At 36.2% G+C, this 15268-nt stretch overlaps 1 protein-coding gene across 1 annotated transcript in view; it reads right to left on the bottom strand.

Annotated features, from left to right (window-relative positions):
* TRHDE (thyrotropin-releasing hormone degrading enzyme) overlaps nucleotides 1-15268 on the bottom strand; it is a 374981-nt gene that overhangs the window by 171996 nt on the left and 187717 nt on the right. The window lies entirely within an intron of this gene.

Here is a 15268-nt window from a genome sequence, read left to right as displayed (position 1 = left end):
GGACCAGCCCTATTATTATCAACTAGATATGTGACATCAGTAAATCACTTAATTTCTTAAGACCACAATTCTCTCACCTATAAAATAAGGTTATTGGCCTTAAATATCTCTAAAATGCCTTCCAGCTCTAAAAATCTGTGATTAGATGATTCTAAAATTTGTGCTTATTTTGAAAGGTCATAGAAGTATTATCAACTTCTGGCTATAGTGACACAAAAAGTTCATGCTTTGATGTACTCCTTCTGCTCCAGACATATAGTGATGATAAATAAAATATTAAAAGGGAAAACTAAAAAACATCTCTAGGCTCAAAAATAAACCTCTCCATAGACCAGAAGTGGTACAGAAATGCAAAGTAGTGATTGCAGGTGAAGCCACAGGCCTGCTGGGTTCTGGCTCCAGAAGCAGGTAGCAGCAGTTGGGAATTGGCCCTTGCACCATCTATCAGAGCCAAGAGGACCTAAGCCAAACTGAATGCTGGATGCCCGGGGTTGAGGTAGGGCATGCACGTGCAACAGAGCCTGAAAATGGCTGGTGCTCATTGCTTCATGGGAAAGCTAGCAAGTGGCAGGGTATTGATTCAAACTCAGCATCCTGGCCCCAGGGCCTGTGTTTTGGTTTTTTAAATTAATTATTTATTTTTGACTATACATATTTATGGGATACAAAGTTGACTATCAGTATTTATGTACAGTATGTGATGATCAAGTCAATATTATTAGTATGTTCATCATTACAAAGGGTAATTATTTTTGTGTCCTTTACCCAATTACTCCCTAATCTCCCTCATTCTCCCCCTTTCCCACTTCTAGTAACTATAGATCTGTCTCTCCTTCTGAAAGTTCAACTTTTTATTGTGGTCTTCCTTCCTTCCTTCCTTCCTTCCTTCCTTTCTTTCTTTCTTAGCTCCCACTTATGAGTGAGGCTGTGTGGTATTTCTCTATCTGTGACCGGTTTCTCTCTCTCAAAATAATTTTCTCCAAGCTCATCCATATTACTGCAAATGGCAGAATTTCATTCTTTTTTATGGCTGAGTAGTATTCCATTGTGTGTATATACCATATTTTCTTTATCCAGTCATCCATTGATGGACATTTAGGTTGGTTCCACACCTCAGTTATTGTAAATACAGCTGCAATGAACATGGGAATGCAGGTATTCTTTCAACATCATGATTTCCATTCATTTGGGTATATATCCAGCAGCAGGATTACTGGATTGTATGGAAATTCTATCTGTAGTTGTCTGAAAAACCTCCATACTATTTTCCATAATGGTTTTTACTAATTTACAATCCCACCAACATTGTAGAGGAGTTTCCTTTTCTCCACATCCTCACCAGCATTTATTATTCTTGTCTTTTTGATAATAACTAGTCTAACTGGGCTGAGATGATATCTCAATGTGGTTTTGATTTGCATTTCTCTGATGATTACTGATGTTGAGCATTTTTTCATGTACCTGTTGGCCATTTGTATGTCTTTCACTGAAAAATGTCTATTCAGCTCCTTTGCCCATTTTTTAACAAGAGATTAATGTCCAGAATATACAAGGAATCCAAACAACTTCACAGTAATTACAATGCCATAATGTGCATAGTCTCTGACCTGGAAGTTCCACTTCTCATTATAAATACTAGAGTAACTCCCTAGGATGCCCTGGGAAAATTGTACAGAAATGTTCACTGTAGTATTGTTTGTAAGAGTGAAAAGGGAAAGTGAATGGCTTTCAGCCAGATAACAGACAAGAAACTGTGAAGCGGTTATACAGTAGGCCCTCCACATCCGTGGGTAACCAACAGTGGATCAAAATATGTAGAGGACAAAAATAAGAAATAACAAAAAATTATACAGATAAAAAAACAATACAGTATAACAACCATTCACATAGCACTTACAATGTGATGAGTATTGTAAGAACAGTCAGCCCTCTGTATCCATGGGTTCCATAACTATGCATTCAACCAAACATGGATCAAAAATATGTTGGGGGAAAAAAGATTTCATCTGTACTGAATGTGTACAGACTTTATTTTATTGTCATTATTCTCCTAAAAATACAGTTTATATGCAAATACGATGCCACTTTATATAAGGTACTTGAGCATCCACCAATTTTCATATCCACAGGTATCCTGGAACTAATCCCCCATGGATACTGAGAGATGACTACATAAAGGAATATTACACAGCAATCAAATGATCTCACCACTAGATTCTAACACTGCATATATCAACATGAACAATCTGAGAAACATAATGTTGAGAAAACAAGGGAGGTGTAAATGATCCACACCATATACTACTTCAAAACAAGGAGAATAATATCACGTGTTGTAAACGGATACTCACACATGAAAACACACACAGAGATAAACAGTAATGGCAAAATGAACAGACACACACACGTACAGCAATGATAAACACTAAATTCAGGATCGTGATTGCTTCAGCAAAGAAAACGGGGGGTGGGGATGAGGAACACTCACACGAGGAATTTAATATTAGTGTCTTTACATAGTTTTCACATTAATATTACTAACTTAATATGAATCTTGCTTTTTTTAAGCTGTTGATGGGCACATAGGTATTGGTTATAATATTGTTGAATCTTTTCTATATACTTTAAACATTTTGTAATAAAAAAAGAATAAAATAGTTAACAGCCTTATAATATGGTAAACTTTCCAGATTTCAACAAATATCTTGCCAGCATTGATTATGCTCTTAAGTCTGAAATGTATATTAAAATAAGTCAAATACGGTCCTTGTATTCTACTATAATTATTTTAGACTAAGAATGAGGGCATGACAGCTACAACACAAAAAAAAGAAAAGAGCAAGTAAGTGAAGAATAAAAAACTCTATGAGAGAGAGAAAAAAAACAAATCTGGTTGGGGAGATTCTTGAAAGAGACAGTATTCAAGTTGGACTCCAAAGATAAACAGGATTTCAACAGGCAGACAGAGGTAATCTAAGCATTCATATACACAACAAATATTTATAAAGTATTTCCTTTGCTCAATATAGGCATTGTTTTGTTCTGTCATTCAAGCTACTTGCTCCCTTATCTCATGTGATTTATTCACATGTGGGTGTGTGTAGAGGTCAATTAATAAGTAAAAAATGAGTGACAGAAACTTAGTAAATGATAAACTCTACAAAGAAAATATAAAGAAGTAAGATAGTAATTTACTGGTGGGGTGGGTGTAACATGGAGGACTTTCTAAAGTAATCGCATTTCACTTGAGATGTGAATGATCGTAGAAGTCAGCTTGTTTAAAGACCTGTGGAAGCGTATTCTAAAAAGAGGGGATGACAAATGCAAAGGTCCTAATGCTAAGGTGAAAATCTAACGCTAAGGTGAAAATGTGAAATGTGTGCTGTACAGAGAGGTCAGTTTGGCTGAAGCATATAAGGAGAAGAGCGTAGATCAGAGAACCACTACTGATTGCAAATACATAGCAAATAGATATTCTTGTACTTACAATTTAACTTAAGATCTTGCCTAAATATGAACAAACCAAACAACAGAACTACAGTGTGTCAACTTTGCCTGTCACCAGTATATGACATCAGCAGTAGTAGGTCTGGTGTCATTTACTCGTGGGATCATGAGGACTTATGTACAATCCTTGCAAACAAAATCTGTTGCAAAGCAGAGGCTGTAGTCCGTCAAGAGCCAGGAGTAGTCAGGTCGCCACGACTAAGTGAGCAGATCAAGCCACACTGGGTTCTGGATTGGCTCAAATGTCACAGAGAGAAGACTCAAGACATATGAGCCAGATGCAGAGTTTGGAATAAAGAGCAAGGTGCACTTAGGGAGCAGTTATCAGACAGCAAAAGCCTGACTAGCAGAATAAACAGGTACAGGGAGGGGACAAATAAAGGTTGGTTGGTGTCAAAGATATCAGGCACTGGTGACATAAGCAGGCAGCTGGTTACATATTGGTGTCCAGAGATATGAGGGCACAGAAGTTAGTCCTGGGTATCAAGGTTATAGATCAAACAAATAAAGATTCTTCAGCAAATGGAGCCAGATTCATGTAAGGTGATTGAGGGACAAAATAAAGCACAGAGGGCTCAGTAGTAGGGGGCAGCTTCTTAGATACAGATGGGCCTTATAATAAATATGAGAAACCATGTTTATGGATGGCAGAGGGGAAAAAAGGGGAAACTAAAAAAAGCTTAGATTATGCTGTTACACATATAATAACCTCATAAATTATCAAAGAAACTTGGATATTGTTCAAACAACTATGGGAGGTATTTTAACTATGCCTCTGCTTTTTACCTTTGTAAGTTAAGGAATCACATATGATAGTTTTATTATTTAAGAGCACTTGCATCAAGCATATATCCACACAAAGACTTGTACACAAATGTTCATAAAAGCTTTATTTCCAATAGCTAAAAACTGGGAACAACCCAAATGTCCACCAACAGGTGAATGTATATCCGTACAACAAAATACTACTTAACATCCAAGCTGAAATGCCAAACTAACCCATGAAGGCAGGACAGTTTTCATCTCAATGTTTGCATTACCAATGCCTAGCATAGTGCCAAGCACATAGCTAATGTTCAAAAAATAATTGCTAAATAAATGAATAGTGTGCCCTGTGATGACAAGTCATGCTAGACATAGCTGACAGTTATGTTTGCATGTGATTGCAAGCCAAACAAATATGTAACTATTAAAAACACCCACATAAGAAAGGGCCTTCAGCTGTACAGTTGTGGTCATCAGTTCCATGGTTTCACTCTTTGCCGTGTGAAGAGCTCTGCTGCTCCTTTAAATCACCTCACTACTCCTATACTAAATATCAGTTAGATGCATTCCCTTCGGATTCACAGCCAGGTTCTGAATGAACTCTTTGCCCTGGTCCTTCCACCCTAAATCCATCTTGCTCTCAAATTCCTAGGCTGCTAACCTAACTCTTTTGTTTCCTGCTTCATTTCACCCTTTAAAAAAGCAGAGGACACAATGGTGAAAGGTTCAAGCTCTGGAGTCCATGTTGTCTGCCTGGGATCTCAACCCAAGCCTAACACTTACTTGTTGTGGGACCTTGAAAAAATTCTTTGACCTCTTTCAGCTTTCATTTCCTCACTGACAAAATGGGGATATTAACAGTACCTGCCTTTAAAGTTGCTGTGAAGATTAAATGAGTTAGACCATGTAAAGCACTTAGCCCTAAGCACAAAACACAATAAATCAATGCTATCACCATTTAGGATCTTTCCAGTCCATCCTCACCTTGGGGAATTGAATGCATCACAGGCCTTAGCTGGGAGAGGAAGAAGAGTCTTGTCTTCGAACAAAGATGAAGTTTTGGTTAATATGTTACATTAGCGATTTTAGTTCCTGAATTAAAATTTTATTTTATGATTTAAAGCAGCATAGGATCTACCTAAGAATCAGCCAAAAATCACTCAGGCACACTAAAGAAATTCTAAAAGCCTAGCAGGTAAAAAAACCCAAAATTTGTATTTTGATTATGCCACTTGGTCAAGACACTGTTTACATATGCATGTATGCTTAAATATAAAAACTAAAACTCCTTACTGTGAAGGTTAACATATACGGTTAGTAAAAATACATATTGCATTTGAAACAGTAATATTAATGAGATAAAATTTATAGAAGTAACAAATTACTGACATTTATAACATGAAAACAATCATCTTTTTTCTTCCTTTCAAATGTATATTCTGGAGATGGTTTTACTGACAAACAGGTTAGGTTCTGATTGACCGTTTTTAAGTTTATTTGACAAATGGGAGTTTAAGCTTTGCTACTCTTGGGTACATTCCCACCAAATCTGAGTGAGTCACTTTTTCAAAGCTTCAAAACAAAATACACTTTTCTCCTGATAGAATTTCTATTTGGGCATCTCTCTTTCAAAAAAGACTAGTTTTAGCTACACATTCTGGCCTGTAACAGAATTTTCATTAGCACTACTTGTATACACAAACTTAGCTTTCAAGTTCTCAAACTTTTAGCATTCGCTTGAATTATCATTAGGCCATAATATGCAGGCAATGTTTCTGCTGATCCTCCTGCCAATCACTTTTCCTTAACACTTACTGATACTGTCAGTTGCAGAGGAGGAACACTTATCACGTACTGCTTGATTTCCTTTTTTCCCTGAAAAAGAATTTCTATGCAAAAGGACTTATCCCATATGCACACATAACAATTGTAAGTTTCTCACTCCTTTAATTTTTAAAATTAGTTCAACTTTAATTTCCATTATTATATTGTTCATTTTCTCTACTGTGCATATAGTACTTTCAAAACTCATGGTTTTTATTTTAATAGACATGATTAGGCATGAACACAGAGAACACACAAAACCCTATTTTCATCTGTTGGTGACAGGCTGAGTTGATTAATGTTTGTTGTGTAACAAAGATTTGCTGTTATCTAAAAGACTACAGGTTGAATTTAAAGATTCCTTCCGTTAAGGTTCCATTTACAATGCATTTTCATTTACCTCCAAAATAGTTATTCATTACCTAATAATACAATATAGGCCAGATTGATCCGAGCACTGTACATATAAACCTTGAACAATAGAGATACAGTCACTTTAAACTCTTGTGGAGCTTAAAAAACCAATGGGGGATACAAACAAGTTAAAAAGCATATATATTATAGACATACATGAAGGCAATTACAGTATAGTGCATATGCTACAATGAATGCACAGTATAATGGTTGTAGCACAGAACAGAGATTAAGAACATGAACTCAATTCTGCTACTTAATGGGACACACTACTGATCCTCTCTGCCCCTTATTTTCTTCACCTATAAAATGGAGATGAAAATAATTGCAACTTTCACAGGAATACTGTGAGGGCTATTGTTGCAACACAATTCTCAAGGGCCTCTCACATTTCTGCATGTCTTATGAGCACAGACTCTGGCTGCTCTTTGATCCACACTATCTTTTTAAGGACACTTGTATAGCAAAAACAGAGATAGCGTCCTCTCCAGAGAAAGGGCAGACATACATACCATCATCTATAAAAGAACTGGAATCCCTAGGCTCAGGGCTACTCACCTCTTTGTGTCACTCTTGGGAAATGGGGCTCAGGGAATTGACACACAAAAAAATGCTGATACTCTGGCTACTGCTATAGTTGGAACAATAAAGTCTTTTGTTTCTAATCCCGGAGTTTCATGTCTTTGGCCAGCATTCATGAAATAGTGGCAGGATGACTTTTTAAAGTTGTAAGTAGGGTAAGGGAAAATCTCAGACTCTTCACAGGTCTTGACAACAATACGAGTTAATATATGTGAGGAACTTAGAATAGTACCTAGCAAGTGGTAAATTCTCAAACACTGTTAGCTATTGTGATAGACAGAAAAAGTCTCCCCAAAGACATCCACATCTTCATGCCCAGAACTTGTGAATATCTTAGGTTACTTGGCAAAGGGAAATTAAGGTTGCAAATAGAATCGAGTTTTCTAATCAGCTGACCTTGAGATGGGAAGAATAATCTGGATTATCCAGGTGAACCCAATATAATCATGAGGGTCTTAAAAAGTGAAAGCAGAAGATAGAAAAAGTGTTAGTGTTAGAGTCTTTAGCATGATAAAGACTCTACCAGCCACTGCTGGCTTTGAAAATGGAAGAGAGCCACGAGTCAAGGAATGCAGGCAGTCTCTAGACACTGGAATAGTTAAGAAAATTAAGAAATTCTTCCCCAAAGCCTCCAGTGAGAACAATGTTAGGCTTCTAACCTACATAAGCATAAGATAATAACTTTGTGTTATTTCAAGCCACTAAGTATATGCTAATTTGTTACAGCACCAATGAGAAACTAATACAGTTATTGTTATCGTCATTGTCATCCTGCTTTGGACATGCTGAGTATGAGTTGCCCTTGAAACATCCATATAGAGACATACAGTAAGAGGCTGAACATGGGAGTCTGGTGCATTAGGAAGAGCTTTGGGTGGGGAGTACAGCTTAGAAGTCATTAACACACAGACAGGAGGGGAATATGACCAACACTGAGTAGAGGAGAGGGTTCAGACAGCTGCCTGACTAGCACTACGATTCAAGAGACAGGCAGAGGAAGGGGCAAACGGAGCAGGGCCCACAAAGGCTACTGACAAGATGCTGGCATAGAGCGGGACAGAAAATTAGGAGAGTGTGACATCACATCAATGAAGGGTAGTAGTCCATCCAAAAAGGAGGAAAAAATTGACAGTGTCTATGAATATCTTAGTTATATTTATAAAACACAGGTAATATATATTCAAGTAGTTAAATTTTAATTAATGCTTTTAAAGAAATACGAGTTTACCATTCAATATCATTTCCAACAGATTTCAAAATAAATTATAAAACCTATTGCACAGATATAGCACCATGACTAATCATATGTAATAGCACCATTACCTGAAGGGAGAAAAAAACAATTCTCTGTTCAGGGCTCTCATTAATCAGCTCTTTAATAAGTGTCAGTTGCTGGAGTGGGCCCATCTCACAGCATGCAACTTGGGAATCTTTTCCTGTTTTAAAAGTCTGAGGTAGCTGGGAATCATTTTAGAGGTTTGGATAGCTCTTTGACACTCTTTAATTGACAGATTCACATTTTCAGCAGAAAAGAGTCTGAAAACAGTACTATTTATAAATGAGCGTTCTTATCTCTTGAAATCCGAAGTTGTCAGTAAAATTTATTTTCAAATTCTTATGCACTTTAGACAGTCTGAGTATAAAGTGGTTACCCCTAAAGGAAATTATTTATGTAGGTCTTGTAAAGTGAAAACAAAGATTCATTGTGCCTTAAGGTCAGTTCCTCTTAGCATAAGCTATACTAGCAGCACCCACAATATTCAATAAAAAAAATGTAAACATATAATTCAAAGGAAACAATGTTGGGTTCTTGTCTAAAGCTGCATAGCATTAATTTCAAACAAAATCAAATACTTGTTGAAGCTCCTGAGAAAAAAATCACTGACACCCAGTGGTTACTTGTTGATTTTTTATCACTTCTCATTGCAGTACTGAATATCACCTAATATTAACTGGCATCTAAACAATGAATGGATTTTCTGGGAGCTAGCAATATAAATAGGAGAGAGTGAAAGTCACTGTAAATTTTAAAGGTTCCTAGGGAAATCTAAGAGTGTATGGGGTAATGAAGGCAGAGAGAAAAAGGAAGAAAATAGAGTTAAAAAACAGCGCAATTGTAGAAACAGAGAACATAGTGACATCATGTTTCTTTACTAAATTTTGACACTAACACAGAGCTAATTTGCCTTTTAGGGACCTAAAATAGAACCTTATCAATTGAATCCTTGGCCTGCATACTACTAAAAGACTATCTTTTTATAATCCAAACCATTATAAAAAGAGATTTACCATTTGAAATAGCATCAAGTGTCTCAATGTGATGAAGAAAAATAAATGTCATGTCCCATTCAGACTGAATTATGTATCATCTGGGAGGTATTGATCAAAATATGAACTATGTCTTTCATTATCAAACGTACCTGATGCTTTGTTATGTACATCTTCTTGAGAATATAAAGAGACAGCCTTTTCCAAATTTTTCCATAGAACAGTTTCTGAGCACTTCTATTCAATGCTTTTTTTAATTATTAAACCTATTACTAGTGTTACAAATATTCTCTAGTTAAATTTACATTAGATCAAGAAATGAAATACAGAAAGAACTAATACTGAATCACAGATTGAACTGAACCCTTTACCTCTCCAAGCTCTGGTATCCAATGTACATTACTAAGTTATACCACTAGAGTGTATTTTATAGAGAGGAAAACATTTTGGATCCACAATGGGGAAATGCTGAAAAGAGGAGATTTTTTTGTACCCATCATAAAAATGTGGCTCCTAATGCAAATACTCAGGGAACTGACATGATGGAAAATTGCCAGGATCCATTATCCTAACACCACAGTTAATAGAGCATGAGGGTTCCATTGCTCAAAACAACATGTAACTGATCACTCTACACTTGTGGCAGGGAGACCGCCCTAAAGAAAATAACAACCTTCTCATTATCTGTTTTTTCTTGTCCTAATACATTATGCAAATCTTTTATTTGTGTACTTGGAATCTGTTTGAACAGTTATTAAAATGAAAACCAGCATTGCAATGCAAACATAATATGGAGTGCTGCACTAAAATGCAGAGTTCCAAGGGCACAAAAGCATTTACTCATGTCTTGGAGTAGTATTTGGGATACTGCAGTCCTGGATGGGAAATGGCACTCTTACAGACTGGCCAGGGAGTGCTACAAAATATTTGGGATGTTCTAATAGCTAAAAACCTTGAGGAGCTTGTATCCACCTCTCTGGGTCTGAGTGTGCATGTGCATGTGTGTTTTCATACAAGGGGTCTACAAAAAGTTCATGAAAGGATTCATATTATGTTTTAATTTCATTTTTCCACAACTTTTTGAGGTACTTTGTGTATATATATAATAGTTTCATATACATGTATGTGTATATATGGATATAAGTATATATTATATTTATGTAATATGTATATCATATCAATATACATACTGGGCATATATGAGTGTATATATCGCATAATGTTAGGAATGCATGCACACCAAAGCCCAGCATATACAAACACACACACACACACACACACACACACACAGAGGATCTTCAAAACGTTCATGGAAAGATTGCCGTTATCTGTTAAATCCATTTTTCCACAAATTTTTTGAAGTACCCTCATACATGTATGTATAGAATATATATATATATGTAGGATTGAAATCAGCTACATTTTGGTAAACTGGTTGAATTCTATGAGTCTATGATTCTAATTTCATGCTGGAAGTAGATTCTTTTGTATCTGTTTGTATTTAACTTCAGGAAGATTGAGGGATTAAAACCAGGCCCCACTTGTGAGTTTTATCCCAAGGGGCACAACTTAATAATAACAGATAATAATACTTTCCACAAGTCATTTGCAAGGTCTCCAAATTAACTACACAAATACAATATCTCTAAATATTATTTTAGACACTTCTAACATCTCAGCTTGTTTTACTCATGACATACTGATCTCTACCATTTCTAAAGTGTTATTAATTGTTGACTATGGGGTATGCTCTCATATTTAATGTAATTGCCAGCCCAACATATCCATTTGTTATTGGAAACATGAATCCATCCATTAAAGATGTGGCACACAATTTTTAAAAAGCATAATGATATTTCAGGAAAAAATTTTATTTCTACATAAGATAATCTTCTAAAATGTATCAAATAAAAATGTCTATATTACTTTTCAAAAAATACTTCTCTAAAATTTTCAGCCTTGACTTATAGAAATTCATAAGAATATTTTTTAAGTGTACAACTATTAAACACTTGCATAAAGTAATTAGATTTTCTGTATCCATATAATAGGGTTTTTGTTATTATCATTATATTACAAGATTATACCACGTTATTAGATTACATGTAACATTCTGAAAAAGGCAAAGAAAGTTTTTAAAAATTTTTTCTATGCTGATCATCTAGTGAAAGAAATTTAGCATAATATTAAGCAGACAAACATCAAAGATATTAGGTTTCAAAATTTGAGATCACCATTAACTTTGAGACTCTATTGAACAGTCATCTCTCCCTTTTTCCTTCCCAACTTTCTTGTCCTGCCTTATTGGTTCTTGGAATAGAGGTGTAAAGAATATTGTGTTCAGTGAATCAGGAAGAGTCCTCAGTGTTCTGAAGCACAAGACACATGAAGAAAAATGACAGGAGGAAAGTTAGGATGAAAGCAAATAAATACTTAAGGATACTGTATAATTTTATGGGCCTTTACTCAAGTAGTAGAAATTCATGAACAGTTTTTGTTTATGGAGAAAAATGTCACACTAGCATTTTTACTCCAAGGTGTGTTTCATGAATCAGCAGCATTGGCATTGCCTGGGAACTTGTTAGAAACATAGAATCTCAGAACTAGGGCCAGACATACTGAATCAGAATATGCATTTTAAAAGGATCGTTAAGCAATTCATATCTACATTAAAATTTGAGAAGCACTGACCTAGAGCAAATCTTCCATAGCGGGTGCTTTGCCCTGGGGTTATGCAAAATCACCCATAAGAATGGAAGACTAAATTAGAACTTTTATTTGTATTTATTTTTGTATGGTGCAAAAGAAATAGATTAAGCTATTTCCAATATTCAGTGTAGGAGTTGATGCTGGTACTTTCCCTTGATACACATATCAATAACCTGGCACAGACAGCAGCCATTCCATAGACATTATAACATCACAAAAGACCTGAATAGACACTTCTCATTAGTTCATTTTCAAGAAAGTAAGGCATGTGGTAGTACTTTAGCACCAAATTAAATAGACTTATGTACTGTATCATCTAGTTTAACTCTATCAGCCTTCACAAAATAAATAGGTGGCTTAGATCCCTGTCCAGTGCTGACACAGGGGTGTTCAGGTTCCTTACTATTATCATACTGGGGTATATCTCTTTCTTTAGGACTTATTGTGTGTGCTTTATATATCTGGGTGCTCCACTGTCGGGTGCATATATATTTATGATTGCTATCTCTTTTTGCTGGATAGATCCCTTATCATTGTATGGCAGCCTTCTTTGTCTCTTTTTATGGTTATTGGTTTAAAGTCTATTTTATTTGATATAAGAATAGCTACTTCTGCTCATTTTTGGTTTGCATTTGTGTGATATATCTTTTTACTTTCCTTCACTATTAGTGTGAGTCTTTACAGGTGAGGTGAGTCTTTGGAAAACAGCATAGAGTCAGGTCTATCTTTTTAATCCAATCAACCAGTCTGTGTCTTTTGAGTGGGGAGTTTAATTCATTTACATTTAGGGTTGTTATTGAAAGGTAGTGTCTTACTTCTGGCATTTTATTGATTTTAAATTGGAAGTTTTATGTATCTTTTGTCAAGCCTACAAATTTTTAAAAATTGAAATCATTTCAAGTATCTTTTCAGACCACAACAGATTAAAACTAGAAGTCAATAACAAGGGAAACTCAAGAAACTATACAAACACACGAAAGTTAAACAACATGCTCCTGAATGACCTATGGATCCAAGAAGAAATTAAACAGGAAATCCAAAAAGATGTTAAAACTAGTAAAAATAAAGACAAATCAGATCAAAAATCTGTGGGATACAGCAAAAACAGTCCTAAGAGGGAACTTTATTGCAATAAACACTTACATCAAAAGAATAGAAAGATTTCAAATAAATAAACTAACACTACACCTCAAGGAAGTAGAAAAACAAGAACAATCCAATCCACAAATTAGCAGATAGAAAGAAATAGATCAGAGCAAAACTAAATGAAATAGAGACCCAAATATCAACACAAAAGTTCAATGAAACAAAAAGTTAGTTTTTTGAGATTAAACAAAATAGACGAGACATTAGCTATAATGTCTTACTAAAAAAAAAGAAGAATCAAATAACAAAAATTAGAAGTGAAAAAGGAGACATTACAAATGAAACCACAGAAATACAAAGAATTATTACAGACTATTATAAACAAATATATGACAACAAATTTGAAAGCTTGGAGGAAATGGATAAATAATTGGACAATTACAGACTACCAAGAAGAAATAGAAAACCTGAACGGACCAATAACAAGCAATGAGATTGAAGCAGCAATCAGCAGTCTTCCAACAAAGAAAAGTCCATGACTGGATGGCTTCACTGATAAATTCTACCAGACCTTTACAGGGGAATACCAATTCTCTTCAAACTACTCCAAAAAATTGACATAGACGTCAATTTCCTAAACTCATTTTATGAGGCCAGCATCACCCTAATACCCAAACCAGGCAAAGATACAACAACAATAACAAAAAGAAAACTACGGGCCAATATCTCTGATGAACATAGATGCAAAAATCCTCAACAAAATATTAGCAATCAGAATAAACCAATTTATAAGCCGTGATCAAGTGGGATTCATCCCACAAATGCAAAATGGTTCAACATAAACAAGTCAATAGATGTGATACATCACATCAACAAAATCAAGGATAAAAACCATATGATTTTCTCAATAGATACAGGAAAATCATTCAACAAAATTCAATATCACTTCGTGATAAAGACTCACAGCAAGTCAGGTATAGAAGGAAAGTATCTCAACCCAATATCAAACCACATACAACAAACCCACCACCAACATCATCCTGAATGGGGAAAAGCAGCTTTTCCCTTAAGAACAGGAACAACACAAGGATACCCACTCTGACCATTCCTACTTTACATAGTATTGGAAGTGCTAGCCAGAGCAATCAGGCAAGAGAAAGAAATAAATGGGACCATTGGAGCAGAATAGAGAACCCAGAAATCAACCTACATACTTATAGCCAACTGATACTTGACAGGGACAACAGGAGCATACATTGGGGAAAGGACATCCTCTTCAATAAGTGGTACTGGGAAAACTGGACATTCATATGTTGAAGAAGGAAAATAGAACTCTACCTCTCATTGTATACAAAAATCAACTGAAAATGGATTAAAAACTTATATATAAGGCCAGAAACTATAAAACTGCTAAAAGAAAATAGGGAAAACACTTCAGGAAGTAGGACTGGGCAAATACATTATTAGTAAGACCTGAAAAAGCACAGGCAACAAAAGGAAAAATAAACAAATGTGATTGTATTAAGCTAAAAAGCTTCTGCACAGCAAAAGAAACAATTAAAACAGCAAAAAGACAACCTACAGAGTGGGAGAAAATATTTGCAAAAATGTGCATCTGACGGCCTGGCGCGGCTCCGAACTGAAAAGTGCCATTTGCTTACCTCGATGCGGGGCACCCCAGGGCCTGTGGACCGGCCTACAATCCCACTTTCCCTGCGGATCTCAGACGGGGCTGGTAGCGTGGGGAGCCCCCGGCCAGCGTCAGGAGGGCAGGGAAGAGGAGCCCACCCAGATCCTCTCCCCGCCACACCCTGGGCGTCAGCCCCAGGTAAACTCCCTGTTTCCGGGAGGCAGATTCCATCTCTGGGGCCTCAGTTTGGAAGAACCCCTAACTGATTTCTGGTGGGGAGAGGGGAGCCCGAAGAACTCTCGAGCTACATTGAAGTTACTAGTGAGCTCTCCCGAAGGGCCGACCCGTGCTGGTGGGAGTCAAAGAGGAATTGTGTGCTGAGGGACCATCCCCCAAGGAGTTCACTCCCGGCAGTCGGAGAGACTGGACACCTGCTGGGCAAGGCGGGGCAGGGCACAACTTTGATGACTCAACTGAAAGACA

The sequence above is a fragment of the Galeopterus variegatus genome, unplaced genomic scaffold, assembly GCF_000696425.1.
Source record: "Galeopterus variegatus unplaced genomic scaffold, G_variegatus-3.0.2 Scaffold1058, whole genome shotgun sequence".
In the NCBI taxonomy this organism is placed as follows: domain Eukaryota; kingdom Metazoa; phylum Chordata; class Mammalia; order Dermoptera; family Cynocephalidae; genus Galeopterus; species Galeopterus variegatus.
This window is presented reverse-complemented; position numbering and strand designations above follow the sequence as displayed.